We start from the raw sequence: 18,177 nt of genomic DNA, 5'->3' as shown, positions 1-18,177 counted from the left end.
CATCTGATATATAATATATAAAATATGTATATAAATATATATAAAGATCTCTCTATATATAGATAGATATCTCTCTCTATATATATTTTGATTCAGCATTAGTCCTTATTTATTTTTTGTTTGCTCTTTGTAAATTTTAATTCCAATATTATTAACATAGTGTTCTGTTAGTTTCAGGTGTACATTGTAATGATACATCTGCTGTTTTAACAAGAACCAAGAAAGCAGATGTCCTGTGATATCTCTGTTTCTTTTGTGGTTTCACACATTTTGGAGCTTTCTTTGGGAAAATAATACATCAAGAGTTTGATGTTTTACCTTCTTAATCCACTATCTTTTGCATCTGTCACTGTCAGATATTGGAAAATACCATCTTGTCAGCTGCGTTGTGTCAATTTTCAGGGAAATTCTGCCTCTGCCTGCACACATGGCTTCAGCAAAGGCTGAAGTAGAATATAATCAAAAGGATCAGTAAGTCACTTACATCTTGATGTGATATCACAAATTCATCATTACTTAGAATAAAGAATAAAGAGCAATATAGCAGGAAAAAGATTGCATTCCATGTAGAATGTGTTAAACAGTGAAGTGTCCATGGAAAGTATACTGGATTATAGGTATGATGATATCAGATGGAATTTCTGAATTACTAATGCAAAAATTGCAAATAATTTTGAGAGTATTAAAGCACTTGGAGAAATAAGTCAACAACTAATCATAACTATTCTTTATTTGAGCATTTTTAAGTCCTAGCAGATCATACATTTCAATCACTATCCATCAGGAAACTCACATTGATCTTAGATGATAACTACCTTTATGAGTATTAGAAAAATATAGTATTTTATAAAATTATTTTATTTAATATTAATTTAATTTATTTTTAAAAATATTTACACTTTTATATAAAATATTTTATTTAAAATAACAAGTACTATATAAAAAACATATTATAGATAAATAATTGAATAAAATAATTGACACAGTTCCTCTCCAGATTTGAATGGGTTCTATTAACTATGATAACTGGAAAAGAAAGTCTTCATGGACAATTTGGACAGGAGTTCATTTATCCTTTAATATTTAGTGTGCTCCTATGATGTGCAAATGTATTTTAGATATCTAGATGCTGGGGATATATCAGTGTAGTTCAGTGCCACTGCATTTATATTCATCCAGTCATCAAGGGTTAGACCCGTCACTATTTATCAGCATGACTGGAAATATCACCACAGAAAAAAAGGCAATTAGCTTCTTAGTATTGGTGTGAAAGTGCTTTTGACCTCATGGACCATCTGAAATAGTGTATGGTTCCCACAGAGGTTAACAAACTGCCCTTAGAAAATTGCTGATGTAAAGCAACCTATAAATGCAGTGATATATATTTTTCATTTATTCAATTGCTTAATGGATAGCCTTATTCATAGTTGCCAATTCAAAATATTAAATTTAATTGTTGCGAATACAAATTAAGGGCACTCTAGCATTTTCTAGATGGTAGAAAAACTTCTTTAAGAATAAGAGAAATTGAAAGATTTGTTTCACATCATTTTCTTTTTTGATTCCAGATCAGCAAAAAATTCTATTACATTTCTAGAACAAAAGTTGTTTCATGGTTAAACTTCTAATTTACCTGAGATTCAGCATAACAAACAACAAATTCCAAGTTTCAATTTCACTCCTATTATATGTGTTCAATTGTGTGTCTTGAAATGCAACAAATATTTCATTTATTTTTTTTCTTTCTCCTAAGAAAATAGAACAATATAAAACACAGTTTTCATAAAATGGAAGGTCAATACAATGAAACATACTTCTGGACATAACCAAAATTAGTTTACATAAATTCAGTATTACTTTACTGCAAAACAAAAGCCTCAACATATGTTACACATATTGATATGCTAAATATAGATATACTTAGAGTCTTCTCTGTTCCTTCCCTGGAGTTGAAAATTCTAGCATGCACAGTGCATTCTTTAGTATAATTGAAAATGATGGTTTACAATATGAATTTGATAATCAATTATATAATACAACTCCATAAGCCATATTATGTAATCAGTCATCAAAAGAAAATTACTTTGAAGGATATGCTTTACATTTCAGTTTCTAATTAATGGAGTGTAATGATCTTAAACTTTATGCACATTTAAGAGCTTTCACAGATTTGCCTTTAAAAAGATGATTCTCTAAAATGATTTAGAAGAATATTTGCAAGTGAAATTCTTTTATTTATTTTTATCTACAATAGTACCAATTAAAGCAGTATTTTCTTTTAAATATTCATAAGCGGTGCATCTCTGAGTAATATTGAGAAATAGGCAAATGACAGGATGATTTTATGCATCTATGCAATTAAAGTAATTTGTTCTGGCTGTTTTCATAGGATATAAAACCCATAACCTTACTTCTTTATAATTTCAATTAGACCTTCAATTAATTGATGACAAATTCCTTTGCTCTCTTATATGGAAAAAAATGAAAATAATAGAAGAAGTATTTTACATGGAATTATAAAATATAACAGTAGTCGATTCAATATACATGGAATTTTAAGTACAAATAGTAAGTAGGAAAAATAGTTAACCAGCATATTCACATATTCTTACTACTTCACCTTTTCAATCTAGGTATTCCTTTGCTCTGTTTTCCTGGGGTGGCAGGAGGAATCCAGAATTCAGTGACAGTGGATTGCAGGAAATTATTACCAAAAAGATAATTATTACCAATAAATAAGAACATCAAGTTCTATTATTATTTTTATTTTGTCTCATAACCTTTGAAAATTTGATATACTGTCAAATTTTGATTCACTGGTCACTCTTCTTTTGACCCTTTCCCTACTTTAATTATTGATTCACAGTTAGCAGAAAGAAAATCATGCTCTGTCTAAATTTTTCCATTTGAATGCCAAATTACATGAATATTTAAGGATTTATCAAACATGACATTCATTTTATTTATTATCATTTTTATGAATGAGGAGTGTGATGTATGAAGAAATATAAAGACTCTGGTCAACAGATCTCATTTTATGTTTATTTTTATTTTTTAGCTTTATTTACAAATGAAATTGTATCTATCTAAGGCATATGACATGGTGGTTTATTTATTAAATGTTTATTGACCATCTACTTAGTTGAGGTTTGGGGGATGGGTTGGATGGTGAAAAATCAGACTGGAACCCTGCACTTAGGATAATTAAAGCCAATTGGAAAAGACAGGCATCATTTATTTAATATTCACAGGTATTAACATAAAGGTACAGCCAGAATATGTACTTCGACTCAGTGGTACGTAGTTCCATTAGAACACTGTAGGAGATTAATCATATTAGAGAGGTCAATTATGTTTCCTTTAGGAAGATACATTTGAGCCGACGTTTGAAATGTAAAAACAAGTTTATTACTTAATCATTATCTAAGAGAAAGAGAAAACAGCATTACATTCAGAGAGAACAGCAAGAGCAGGACACTCTGGCTTGAGAGACTTAAAGATAGCCAGTGTGCCTGGAGTGACGATGTGAGATGACATCTAGTGGAGGAGGCAGTGGTGAAGAGAGATTAAAAAAAAAAAAAAAAAATCAGAACTTAGTGATGAGTTTGGTGAATGTCTTATGGAGAAAGAAAGGTCAAATAAGACTCCAAGGTTTCTGGCTTATATAATTGAGTAAATTCACTGAGATAAATAACATTAGAAGAGTCATCTTCCAATCAAGGTTTATCTTTTGAAGTGGAGAGGGGAAAAGGTGATAACGGGAGAGGGAATGAAGAAAGTCAACAATTGGGTTTTGATGTTTTATTTCCCCTTAAAATATCTAAAAACAAATATGAAATTAAACCATGAGTGAAAGAGTCCAGGGTTCAGTGGAGAACTTTTAGGTAAATTTGTGAGTCATCTTATAGAGGTAAATATTGAAACATTGGACTTCAGGAACATGCAAAGAGAGGAGAAATGGTTCTAGTACCAAGACTTGGGGGAACTCTAGGAGGTGGAGTCTGAAAAGAAGAGAGGCCAAGGGGGCAGGGGCAGCCCCAGTAGAGTTTCATGGTACAGAAGCCAAAGAAATACAATATTTCAAGAAGGGAGAAGGGTCAATAGTGTTTGTTTCACAGATGGATAAATTAAATGAGATATCTTATACAATGTATCTAAAATAGACAAACTCATAAGATCAAAGAGTAGAATCAGGGTTGCTAGGACTAGGGAGGAGGGGTTAATAGGGAGTTGTTATCTAGTGGTTATAAAGTTTCAGTTATAAAAGATGAATGCATTCTAGAGTTCTGTTCTACAGTACTATGCTTAAAGTTAACAATAGTGTATTGTACACTTAAAAGTTTAAGGGGGCTGATATCACGCCCAGTGTTCTAACCACAATAAATAAATAGAGAGGAAAAATGTCTGTTGGCTTTAGAGACATGGCAGTGAACTATAACATTTATATGAGGCTTTTTGAGAAAGTGGTAGAGGGAAAGCCTTTTCAGAGGGGACTGATGAGTGAACGGAGGATGATGAAATAGAACTATCCTGGAAAGGTTGAATGGAAGAACAGTTTGAAAGAAAGAGTTTAAATTCAAGAAAACACTATAGATAAGACATTTTCTAATAATGCTGGCTTTACTTTCTAAAATTAAGACAGTAGTAATTTTCAAAGATTAAACATTAGAATAGATGTTACAGATCACAAATGGGAAGTGCTGGAAGAGAAACTTTTGGGGAGTTGGAAAATCAAATCAGTACCTCTGACTTGTCAGGTTTTATTTAAAACTACATTATTTTTTTCCCATTAGTGAAATATGCATTTAACTATTAGCTTTAGCAACCCACATTAAATAACGAATGTAACATGACTTGTACTATTCTTAATACAATTTATAATATAATCAACATGTCCAGGAGATGTTATTTCTGGGAATAACAGCATTTTATGGAAAATTGATAAAATATCAGAATACTGAAGGATCCATTATTGTAACTCTGAGTACCCAAGTAGCCTTTGTTTAGACTTTTGCTTTTTAATCACATATTTATTGACTATATTCCTATAATATGAAATTTTAGGTGGCATTTCCCCAAAGCTAATACCACATTTATATAAATGAATATAAATGTGAATATATATATGTATGTGTGTATGAATATATATGTGTGTGTGTGTGTGTGTGTGTATACCTGCACACAAATTTTTGGACTATCTCTTAAATATAACAGTATCTTATATTACCTATTTATTTGTGAAGTACATAACGAGCATTAATTTTTTTATTTTTATTTTTATTTTTTTAAAGATTTTATTTATTTGACAGAGATAGAGACAGCCAGCGAGAGAGGGAACACAAGCAGGGGGAGTGGGAGAGGAAGAAGCAGGCTCATAGCAGAGGAGCCTGACGTGGGGCTCGATCCCATAACGCCAGGACCACGCCCTGAGCCGAAGGCAGACGCTTAACCGCTATGCCACCCAGGCGCCCCCGGCATTAATTTTTTTTAAATCATTTGTGGACAAGTTTAATTTTTTTGACAAATTTAATTTTTAATATTCTGTGATATCAATTCTGTACAATTTTCCTTTGGTATTGAATATCACCTCAGCTTTACATAGGTTTATCCTATTTTCTCCTTTCAAATAAAAATTAGGAATTAATTTTTCTAGGGGAAAATTAACAGTAGGCAATGCATAATAAAATATACTAACCAAAGTAAAACATTAAGAAATAGATTGTGTTTCATGACACAATAAAGAATGAAAGAGTTGACCTAGCCAGTTAGGATACAGGGCAAGAAGATAGGGTGTGAGACATACTGTTGGGATCGACTAATCTGGCCTTGCTGTCACACTGAACACATGCCAGCTGATCACTTAGTTCGATAGAATTTTTTTTAAACTACAAGAATGTCTAACCAGATAATAGAATATAGTATCTGGAGCTTTTAAACCAAGATTAAAAGTTGTTTACTTGTGAAAATATTCAGCGTATAGAAAATCCAATAGACTAATGGGGATGAGTTGGACCATGGCAGAATTGTGGCAAAGTCTGGGAGAACAGTTGCTATCTTGAAGCAAATAGAAGAGACCCTGTCACTAAGCTAAATTTCAAAACAAGATTCAAGTTTCTGAGCTTGGGAAATATTCAGATTTATGAGGGGCTCCAACCTTGGAATAATATAAATTGTTAATATGAGCCATGGGTTCAGGTGTATAGGGATGTGGTACCATAACTGGAACAAAGTGTTCCCAAAGTTGGGGAAGTTAATAGACTTGGATACATGCATATCTAGATTGTCAATTAAAATTATTATTTACTATTTACAGAGAAAATAAAAGAAAAACTTCATAGAAGTTTGTGACTTGTTAATCTTCCTGGTCCACAGGAACTTTGCGTGGGTCTTTCTTAGGAGGAGGTAGAGATTATAAAGAATTCGATAGCATGGACTCAGGGACTGAATGTCCTTACTCATGTTTCTGAGGTTAAAACCTGCCTGACATTTTATACTTTTGGTTCTGGTGGAAACTTAGTATAATGAATGAATCCTATTTATATCTGATGGTGAAGATTAATGAAATGGTGTCTTGGAAACAGAAGGTCAGTGAATATCTTTTACAACACTGCACGTTCTTCCTCTCTTATACCTGTAGCTTAACATCTAGCTTTAGTTTATTGTACTGCAGGAATAAACAAAAATAGATACAACTATCTAAGGAGATACAAAATAATATTCTAGTCTGTCTATTAATATGATGTATGAAAACTAGAAGCTCTGATTTAATCATTTTAGCACATGAGATGAGGGTGGCTATCAGAAGTAGAGGTCTCTGGGATACCTGGGTGCTTCAGTCGGTTGAGTGTATGACTTTTGATTTCGGGTCAGGTCATGATCTCAGGGTTGTGAGATTGAGCCCTGCATTGAGCTGGCCAGGGAGCCTGCTTAGGATTCTTTCTCTCTCTCTCTCTCCCTCTCCCCTAGCCCCACCCCTCCCAACCCCAACATGTGTGCCTGCGTGCTCTCTCCTTCTCTTTCTTAAAAAAAAAAAAAGAAGAAGAAGAATTGGAGATCTGGCTGTTCTGTCTATTGTAGGCAATCTTGGATGTTTCTTAAAGGAGAAAAAAAGTAACAACTTGGCTCATGGTATGACTCTTTACCCTCACTTAGCGTATGTAAACGAAGAGGCAGGTGTCATTCATGTCTCTTCAGTTTCCAGACTAGAGATGAATTGCAAATTGGCACATTTTCGCGGAATGAAATAGCGTTTTATTGATTCCTATTGCTGTTGTAACAAATTGCCACCCACTTAGTTGCTTTAAGCAAAGAAATGTTATTTTTGTATTCTTTACGTAAGAAGGACAAAATGGATTTCACTGGACTAAAATCAAGGTGTATTTCACTGGACTAAAATCTAGAGGCTCTAGAAGAAAATCCACTGCCTTGCCTTTTACAGATTCTAGAGGCTGCCTGCATTTCTTGGACCGTGTCCCTCTTCTATCTTCAAAGCCAGAAAAAGCATCTTCAAATTTCTCTCTGATTTTGTTTTAGTTTTCACATCTCTTTTTATAACACTTTTAAGGACCCTGGTGATAAATTGGGCCAACCCAAATAATCCAGAATAATCTTCTTATCTGGAGGTCCTTAACTTAATTACATCTACAAAGTCGTTTTTTGCTATTCAAGGAAAAATATTCACAAATTCCGGGGATTAGGATGTGGACATTATTGTGCCCATCACAAGTATTGTATTCCTTTCCACTCAAAAAATACATATTTCCCTATCTTATTAAAATGAAAGGAAAAAAGATCTTATGAATTCCAACACCTATTTAATGAAGCCTCATTAACAAGATCCTCATTATCACTTTTTCCTTGAATACCTGAATACTCACACTGCCTGAGTTACTTGTTAGCACTCCATTGGCACCTCCTTATCATATTTCTATTAGCACTTTACAGCTGTATGAATATATATATATATATATATATATATATATATATTCAATATTTTAGCTAATTTCAGATCAAAACGTGTATTAGTTACTTAAGCTTTGAAGGAAGAATATTTCAAAAATGAAAATATGTAGCCCAGTAGGCAAACAACATATTTTTCTCCTCATTAATATCTTATTCTAATTTGCTATTCATTTTCTTTCAAACCATGACAGGTGCTGAATGCTAATAATACATGTTCTATCAGCAAATATTTGAGGTCATTAATTTTGGAATTAAAGTGCAGAATCAAATGCCAGATGAATAAGGTTACTCCAGAATATTTGGGTGTATCACTGAGTACGAAGTATCGTAACTAGGCCATCTGTTACATTTAACATTATTTATAAGCAAAAAATGGGTTACACAACTTTGCAGTGGTAACTAAATTTTTTAAAAAATGATCACAAGTGAAACAGGTTTCAATAAAGAGAAAGTATATTAGTTTGTGGACAAAAGGTGGACGTAGTCTCTGTAGTTATTCTAATTACAATAAACTTTGTATCGTAAATGCAATCATTCATTCAATATAGTTTTGGTCTTAGAACCTTCTGATACCAGTATGACATCTGAAGTCAGGTAATTTTTATGAAATTAAAATAGAAAACAATACTTTGGACACATTTTCTGTTGTGATGTCACTCAATAGATGTGGATATATATGCTCCTCTTCTGAATTCACATGTAAAATAATTTATTGTGCTTCAATTTTTTCTGACACGATGTCTTTGTTTCCAAAGGTCGAGGGAAACACAATTTGGCTTTTATCCCATATACATAACTTCATAGACAAATGCACCTATATTTAGAGGTCTGGCAAGTAACCAAAGTCAATGGGAGATGGCTAAATAACAAGGGATGCAATGGACCAAAAAAAATAATAATTTAAAAAACTCATTTGGGCAAAAAACCAAAAGCCATTAATGCCATTAATGGGATAAAATCCTATTAGAAAATCTGAGATTCCAAGGAATGGATGTTTGTGCTTTGTTCATGTGCTTACTATTCAAAATTTTACCCAGTTGTCTTTAGCTGACCCACACATTTACTATCCCCTGTTTTTACTAAACTCAAGCTTCTTAGGATTTCTGCTGCACAGCTCAGCTTCTCAGATAGCTCTTCACTATGTCCAAGTACATGTATTTTCTCACCGTTATTTTACTCATTACCTCCCCTCCACCAGTATTTCAAAAATATGCTGAATTTTTCATCTTCAAATAGAGCCCTCCTATAATTGTCATTGATGTCCTTTTACATATTTTCATTTGTTTACTAATTTTAGTGAGAAAATGAAAGGAAGGAAGGTAAAGCTCTAAGATGTTCTTGGATTATGGATACTCTTATGTTTTTGAATATATAAATCTTTTTGCAACTCAGGAAAATGTTAGACTTTTATCACCTTTAATACCGCTTTTTGTTTCAATTATACTAGTCTGTGCATGAAAAAATATCATTTGTTAGTTTATTTTCATTCTATCTTCCATATCTATTATTGTCTCCCACAACCATTTATTTCCTCCATTTTTTTCTTTGAGAACTCCATGAATTAAAATTGCTTTCCAGATCACTGAATACGTTACCTATAATATTAAATTGTTAGAACATAATCTACAGAAGCCAGAAGCTGAATTTTAGGTTTTGGGTTTTTTTTAATTTATTGCTCAGGAATTTCTGTCAAGCACCTGGAACAGTGCATGGCTCTATAGAGCATTTGCTGACTACATAAATGTATAAGTGATTTGTTAACATTTTGGAGTTCTCTTCATTCTTTAATTCATTTTTTGTTTATTTTTAAACATTTTATTCTCTCCTTTTATTTGCAGAATTTTTTTTATAGATGCTGTTTTTCTTTGCCTCTTAATTTGCTAAGTAATTCTGAATATTTTCAGTTGCATTTCATTTATCTTGGGTAAATACCTAGAAGTGGCACTACTGGTCATTTGATAAATATAGGTGTCACTTTTTGAGAAACTACTGGTCCCTTTTCCAGAACTGCTGCACCATTCTCTCCAGGAATATGAGAGAGTTAAAGTTCTCTCTCATCTTCACCGGCATTTGGATTTTTTTCATCTTCATTTTTAAAATTGTTTTTGCAGTTTTAATGTATGTGAGTAGTGGTAACTCATTATGGCTTTAATTTGCTTTCTTTAGTTACTAATAATATTGACAATTTCCTAATTTACCATCCAAAAGTATTCTGTTGCTAAGTGTGTATAGAAACTGTCCTCATTAATTATCAGGTTGCTTGTCTTCTTATTGGTGAATTATTTTTAAATTAAGATATAACTCAGATACCACAAATTAACACTTATAAAACATATGATTTAGTAATTTATAGTACACAAGACTATGCCATCACCACTACTATCTAACTCTGGAGTACTTTTATTACTACAAAAAGAAAGCCCACATGCTGTAACTGTCATCCCTCAATACCCCTTGCCCTAGGCAATCACTAATAAAGTTTCTGTATTCTATAGATTTGCATATTCTGAGCATTTCAAGTGAATGGAATCATACAACATATGGCCTTTTATATCTGTCTTATTTCACTTACATGATGTTTTCAAGGTATATCCGTGCTACATATAAAGCATGTACCATGCACCATTTCTTTTGCAGCCAATTAATATCAATTACACATCCATTTGTACCACATTTTGAAGTAGCATCTCATTGTGATTTTGATATACAGTTATCTAATAACTGATAATATTGAGCATCTTTTCATGTGCTTATTGGCTATTTGTATATCTTCTTTGGAGAAATGTCTATTTAAAATTCTCCCACTTTTTAAAAACTTGTGCTATTTTTCTCTTTATGGTTGAGTTGTAAGACTTCTTTATATATTCTGGATTCTATACCTATATAAGCTATATGATTGCAAATATATTTCCCATTATTTTGATATCTTTTCATTTTATTGATGGTATCCTTTGCAGTACAATTTTTTTTAAATTTTGATGAAGTACAATTTATTGTTTCCTATGCTTTGTCATATCTTAAAAAAAACAGCTAAATCCAAAATCATAAAGAATTACTCTTACATAAATGTCAAAGTTTTATAGCTTTAGCTCTTGCTTTTACATCTCTGGTACATTTTGAGGTAATTTTTGTATATAGTGTGAGGTAGTAGTCTAATTTCATTCCTCTGCATAAATACACACACACACACACACACACACACACACACACACACACATATATATACACACATATATATATATATCTCCATTTGTTCTAGAACCATTTGTTGAAAGATATTTTTCCCCCACTGAATTTTCTTGCCACCCTTGCCAAAATCATTTGACCATGAACATCTAGGTTTATTTCTGGACTCTTAATTCTATTCCATTGAGCTATAGGTCTATAGTTGTTACAGTACTACATAGTCTTGGGACTATGGAAACTAGTGTTCTCTTTTGTTTCATTTGTTTGTATTTTTTCCAACTGGAACCCTGGCCTTGCAAAAAAAAAAAAAAAAAAAACCTGCTTTCTTTGGACAGTTAACCATAAATGATGTTTAGCCTCTCCCTCTTACATCCTGGGCTTGGTCTTATACTTGTTACTAGGCTCTACCACCAAGATGTAAAGATGAGAACTTTAATAAAATCTTCTAAGATTCATGTGTGAAAGAGACAGTAATGGTTACTCTATCATCTAGGCTTTCCAAAACTTTGAGCAAATTATTTAGGTTCTTTGGAGCAAATAGTTTCTGTGTTGAACTGAAAAGTTCAGGCATTTATAGCTTCAAATTGCTCAGGAAATGACCTCACGTGAGTCCGTTAGTTTCTGAAGTTGAGTTTGTTAGTTTCTGAAGTTGAGTTAGACCATGAAAGTGCTGAAAATGGAGTTTAAGTACTAATTATAGTCCCTATAGTTGGGCATCAACTCTTCTTTTAAAGAAGAACTTTCTTTTAAAGGGGGATCTGGTCAGAGTATCCCTCTATCTACCACACTGGCAAAAGAAATAGCAATGTGAGGAGGGTTTAACTGAATATGTTAGTTTCTAGAAGAAACTGGGCTTAAGATATTTCCTGGCTTATATTCCCTATGTTTACAGCATCATGAATCAATACAATCTTTGAAAATTCATGAGGCAAATTTCCACAGATTATGATGTCCGAAGAAGGTTGGGTGTTATGAAATGTAGAGAAAGAGCACATAAAAGAAGTTGGAGAAAAGTGAAATCAAATAATAATGAACAGGAGTGATTGTTTTCTGTTCTGAATTTTGAAGTTTTTTTTTTTTATTATCATTTTGAGATAGGTTAGAATGGAAAAGTCATTCAAGGAAGGTGAACAGGGTTGGCAAAGTCAAAATCTGTAATATACCATTAGCAGAAACTGTGCACACTGGTAATGAAATGTCTGCTTTACATATAGGTTTGAAGTTAGTAGCCAATTTAGCTTCTTGATAGAAGATCAAGTGAAAATTTCCAAGAAATGTACCAGGCAATACTGGAGAAGTTATGCATGTTGAATCTTTAAGGAATTTGTTCATGAGTATTTTAAATACTAAGATGAAAATTTCTTAGTCAGTTGAATAATTTATATTGTATTGCTTTTGGTAACATTGAGAATTAACACTACATAGTGGCATTAGAGATAAACAATCAAGCCTGATGCTGCTGGCTGTTTATGTTTTAGATTTTCGGGGAAAAAGTGACATAAAAAGTATGATTGCTTACAGGTATTCTGACCATAAAATGTGACTTGGAAAAATAAAGTTTTTTCATCTTGAATTAAATTTGAATTACAGAACTTACACAAGTTGTACATTTAAATATTTCAAATATTACAAAACTAGGGAAGTAAACATATGAGGAAGTGCAAAAATTGATGTTTCTAAAAATGCAGAAATTAATGAAAAGAGCATAATGGAACTTTCTACACAAGATCTTATTCATTTTGCTGTTTCTGTGTACATTTGTCTGTGTGAACTTTGAAAATATAGCCATAAGTAAGGAAAAAGATCAGTGCTACATATCAGCATGCATATATTATAGCTGAGCTTAGAGAAAAAGAAAAGATATTCTGTATTCCTTTTTTTTTTTTTTAAAGATTTATTTATTTATTTATTTGACAGAGAGAGACAGCCAGCGAGAGAGGGAACACAAGCAGGGGGAGTGGGAGAGGAAGAAGCAGGCTCCTAGCAGAGAAGCCTGATGTGGGGCTTGATCCCATAACGCCGGGATCATGCCCTGAGCCGAAGGCAGACGCTTAACCGCTGTGCCACCCAGGTGCCCCTGATATTCTGTATTTCTGTGCTATTTTTGAAGTCTTTAGCTGTTGAAATATTGTATAATTTAAGCTGCCTTTCTAATGGGAAATATTTATTCTTTATTTAATCATCATGTAAGATTTGAAACCAACTAAATATGGCAATGCCCTTTTAAGATCTAATAATCAGGGGACGCCTGGGTGGCACAGCGGTTAAGCGTCTGCCTTCGGCTCAGGGCGTGATCCCGGCGTTATGGGATCGAGCCCCCATCAGGCTCCTCAGCTATGAGCCTGCTTCTTCCTCTCCCACTCCCCCTGCTTGTGTTCCCTCTCTCGCTGGCTGTCTCTATCTCTGTCAAATAAATAAATAAAATCTTTTTAAAAAAAAGATCTAATAATCAGATTACATTTTATAATTTTACCTCATCATGTAAAAACTGTAAAGTCTTTTTTTAAATTATTTTACCATGTTTAATTGTGGTAAAATACACATGATATAAAATTTACTATCTAAACCATTTTAAGTACAGTCGAGAAGTAGTAACTGAACTCCCAAACTTTTCATTCTGCAAAACTGAAACTCTGTTCCCATTCAACACCTCTCCATTTTCCTCTCCCCCAGGCCCTGGCAACCACCATTCTATTTTCTGTCTCTAGGACTTTGACTACTCTAGGGACGCCCTGGAAGGGGACCATACAATATTTGTCCTTTTGAGGCTAGCCCCTTTCACTGAGCATAATGTCCTCGAGGCTTATCCATGTTGTAGCATGCGTCAGAGTTTCCTTCCTTCTTAAGGCTGAATACGTTGTATGGATACACCACATTGTGTTTGTCTATTCATCTATTGATGGACATTTGGGTTGTTTCCTTTTTTTTTTTTTTTTTTTTTTAATGTTCAGCTAGCCAACATTAGGTTTTGATGTAGTGTTGAATGATTCATTATTTGTGTATAACGCTGCTATTCACACGGGTGTGAATGTACCTTTTCTAGTTTCTGCTTTCAATTGCAGGTGCCTTTTACAGAGAAAATTCTGAGGGGCTCCCCTGGCTACTATTTGTTTAGATTTTGTATCCATATTCATTGGTGAACTAGACCCATTTTTTCCCCTTTTGGAGTTGCTGGGTTTTAGTTTTGAGGGAGCATGTCCTCTTATTTTCTATTTTCTGAAAAAGTTACTATAATAAAGACTTTGCTTCTTCGAGTATTGGGTAGAATTTGCCAGTGAAGTCACCAAGGCCTGGAGTTTGCTTGGAGAAGACTGTAAAAAGAGACTTATAATTTTGCCTTATAATAATATTGCCTTATAATAATAATGGTTGCAACTGATAGAGTATTATTTATTTTAAAAAATTATTTTAGTTTATTTCCATACATTTTTTTATTATTACTTAGTTATTCCATATGTGTGACTTGGAAAATATCATGAAGGAAAACTACCATTTACTGAGTGCTAATATGCTTCTTATGTTGTGCTAGATCTTTCACTAAATTTATCACATTTAATCTTAACACTGTACCCTGTGAGGTCAGTGTTTGTGACCTTTATGGGAAGGAAAATTTGTGCCCGACAGAAAACCCCTCCCTTCCTTAAATGAGGCATAGGGCTGTCCTCAAGTCTAAGAGGAAGGATAGACTTTTATAGATTCCAGAAAAATTCATCTGAAAAGGAAAAATCATTAGAAAATATTGATTCCAAGATGACGTCATTGTTGGGAGACAGTTTCCCATGAGTCTCATGTAAGCAAGAGCAAAGGCTTTCCAACATTTTGTACCAGGCTTTGTTATCAAGGCTTTTGTAGAATAAACTGTATAAACTTGTACAGTTGGTGTGAGAGCTCCAGTTCCACCTCACTCTCGCTAATACTGACACTGTCAGTTATTTTTTGTGCTAGACTTTCTGATTGGGGGTAGCAAATGTCACTGTGGTTTTAATATTCATTCTCCTAATGATTAGTCATTTGAAAATCTTTCCATGCATTTGTTGATATGTAGGATATCTTCTTTGTAAAATTCCTTTCAACTTTAGAATACGTTTAAAGTGGATTGTCCATCTTTTTGAAAAAAAAATTAACTGTAATTTATGAATTATGTGTAAGAATCCTTTGTCAGACACACAACAAATATATTCTCCCTTTCCATGGCTTGTCTTTTCACTATTTTAATAGTATATTTTAATAAGTGGAAGATCATAAATTAATGAAATCCATCTTATGAAACTTAGCCATTTTGGTTTGTATCGTCTGTGTCCTGGATTTTTAAAAAAATCACTTTGACTCCCTTAGTATCATAAACGTAGTCCCCAAATTGTTCTCTAGATTATGATTTTATCTTGCTACAAATTCAACTTGCTTGTGATATTTTCCTTTCTCAATGTATAATATAATTTCTTTATATAATATTTTGTTTTTAGTGTTTATCCTCATGACAGACAAATTTTTAAAATAACATACCCACTAGTCTTTTCAAATTACTATAAACATCTATAGGAATGCCTCTTTTAGATTTGATTTGACAGTTGTGGCCTTGTCTCATCTTTTTCCTTTAAAATATTGCTAGTTTTAGTACTTTTATTAGTTCCGGTGAACACTGTTAAAAACACTGCTAAATTCAGAAAGTGAGGACAAATTCCCCCAGCTGCTGAGATGACTGCTGGTAGGTGGAGCTAGCCTGTCAACCATCATTGGCAATTGCCTCAACAGTGGAGTATACTTCATCCAAGGTTACCAGTCTGTCCAGAAGAGGTCAATTCAGTGAATGATCAACACCAAAGTATTCGAAACTCCCCATCATGACAACTAGGGACAACCCTCAAGGGGTGTTTTAACTCCAGAGCTCCCTATAGGTTCAGCCGAGTCCTTTGTTGGACTATATGGGTCCATAGTCTGAATGTGCAGGACCTAGAGGGCTAGAATATAATTTTGATAATAAAGAACTTATCATACGTACATCCAACTCCTTATATTCATGCTTCAGCAAGAAAAATTATATAAACATGCCTCAGGATAAAGTAAAGAGTCATGAAAGAAATGAGGCACAAACTGAGGTAAACATAAAAAATTTTATGTATTTTATGTTGAGTGGATTCTGTAAGACCAGCGAACCCACCAGCTGACTTTGTTCCTGAGGTGACATACCTATCACTTACCAAATCAATAGGAATATACTGCTGAAGTGGCCCCAGCAGCATGAAGAAGTTCTCATGGTGCTTCAGCTCTATGGGCTGGGGTTGATGGTAGGAGATGTCATTAGAGTTTGGGCTCATTAATAGTGATGTGGTCATTGCAACAGAGTAGTAGTAATAGTATTAGTAATAGAAATAGAGGCTACATACTATAGAGACTAGGATGTGTCATTTAAATCAGAAACCAAGTGCGTGTACATAGTAATCAGCATAGCAGAGCTTTTTACAGTCACTTAGCCTCTCTTCTGTATTTTCTTTTATTTTCTCTTGTGTTTCAAACTGGATGTTCTCTACTGGCCATTGTCTAGGTCAGTTATCTTCTCTTTCTCCATTTCAAATATTCTTTCAAACTTAAGTCCTAATTTTTGGATTTCAATTATTGTATTTTTTTCAGTGTTAGAATTTCCCCTTGTTCTGCTTTCCTGACAATTCTTCTCTTCTTTGGTTTTATTCAGTATTTTAATACGAGCTATTTTTAAATCTGTGTCTTAAAACTACAACATATGAATGCTTCTAGGTCAATTTCTGTTGCATCTTTTCTTCTATTGGATTTTAGTTATATGATCCTGTGTCCTGGCATGACTGAACTAATTCAATGTTGAGTATGGTGTATGAAAACTTAGAGTTTTGGAAGATAGTATTTTTCTCCTTTCATTTTTCTTTGTCAGGTAAGTAGAGTACAGACAAATAAGTTTGATCAAATCAACACTGGGTTTCAGACTTTGGAAAGTCACATTACTTCTGGTTTACCTTAATTCTTTTGACATGGAACTTTTTTTTTTTTTTTAAGATTTTATTTATTTGAGAGAGAGATAGTAAGAGAGAACACGAGCGGGACGCAGGGAGAGGGAAAAGGAGAAGCAGACTCCCCATTGAACGGGGGCTCCACCCAGGACCTTGAGATCATGACCTGAGCTGAAGGCAGACGCTAAACCGACTGAGTCACCCAAGTGCCCCGAACATGGAACTTTAGCAGTAACATTGGAAAGTCTGTATTTCTACTAAAACCTCACTCCTTGGCATGCCTTTATTTCTATGTTTTGACTTCCCTGACTGTGAGACTTCCAAAATTTTAGCTTAGTTTTTTAGTACCTTAGCAATTGCTTTTGATATTATGTTTCTGCCCCTAACTTGATACCTGTCAGCTTAGGTCTCAGCAAAAAACTTTGAAAACCAATTGCATAGATAAAGTCTAATGCATATATCTAAGGCCTCTTTCCTCAAGAACTTGATCTCTTAAATTTTGGCTTACTCAGTAGCCTCAATGTAAGCATTTTCCCATCCTTGTCTAGTGAGATGGCTATAATTTTTAGGCTGGTGTTTTTTGTCAGACCTCCATATCCCATGCTGTGAATGGACAAATTCCTTAATTGGGAGAAAGGGGGGAAAAAGCAATGGTAAAAGTAGGGCTCGCTTCAATAGCTTTTTCTCCAGATCTTCATGCCCTAAGCCATGAGATTCTTGGTATATTTAAAGAGCCTTTCCAGTTTTTATACTTCCTCATTGTGGAAGAATTCTGTGATAGTCGAGATACATCAAAATTCAAATGTTTCCTGAAATGTCAATCTTTCTTTTATAGTTCCTCCATTTCCGGGAATATTTCATTTCTCACTTCCCTCAACTCTTTATGCCATTTCCCACATTTCTTCAAAATGGTAATTTGTCTTTCCTCAGTTTTCCTCTTCCTGCCAGATCCCTATTTACTGTAGCATTCTTGTGGAATGCTGATATTGAACATACCTCTTGCCTCATACTTGAATGAATCATTGCTGGTGTTTTTGAAAAGGGGTTTTTC

At 33.6% G+C, this 18,177-nt stretch overlaps 1 long non-coding RNA gene across 3 annotated transcripts in view; it reads right to left on the bottom strand.

The window, feature by feature from the left end:
• Window positions 1-18,177, bottom strand: part of LOC123000730 (uncharacterized) — an 84,415-nt gene that overhangs the window by 7,625 nt on the left and 58,613 nt on the right. Inside the window, exons 5-6 of one of the 3 annotated variants that reach the window (XR_008957929.1) lie at window positions 1,634-1,748; window positions 130-443 (exon numbers count right to left, since the gene is read on the bottom strand). The exons of 1 other annotated variant lie outside the window; for it this stretch is intronic. This is a non-coding gene — a long non-coding RNA (uncharacterized LOC123000730). Of the gene's footprint in view, window positions 1-129; window positions 444-1,633; window positions 1,749-18,177 lie in introns of those variants that run through there. One more of the 3 variants, XR_008957928.1, reaches the window with a different exon arrangement.

Source organism: Ursus arctos, unplaced genomic scaffold, assembly GCF_023065955.2.
Source record: "Ursus arctos isolate Adak ecotype North America unplaced genomic scaffold, UrsArc2.0 scaffold_10, whole genome shotgun sequence".
NCBI lineage: Eukaryota > Metazoa > Chordata > Mammalia > Carnivora > Ursidae > Ursus > Ursus arctos.
This window is presented reverse-complemented; position numbering and strand designations above follow the sequence as displayed.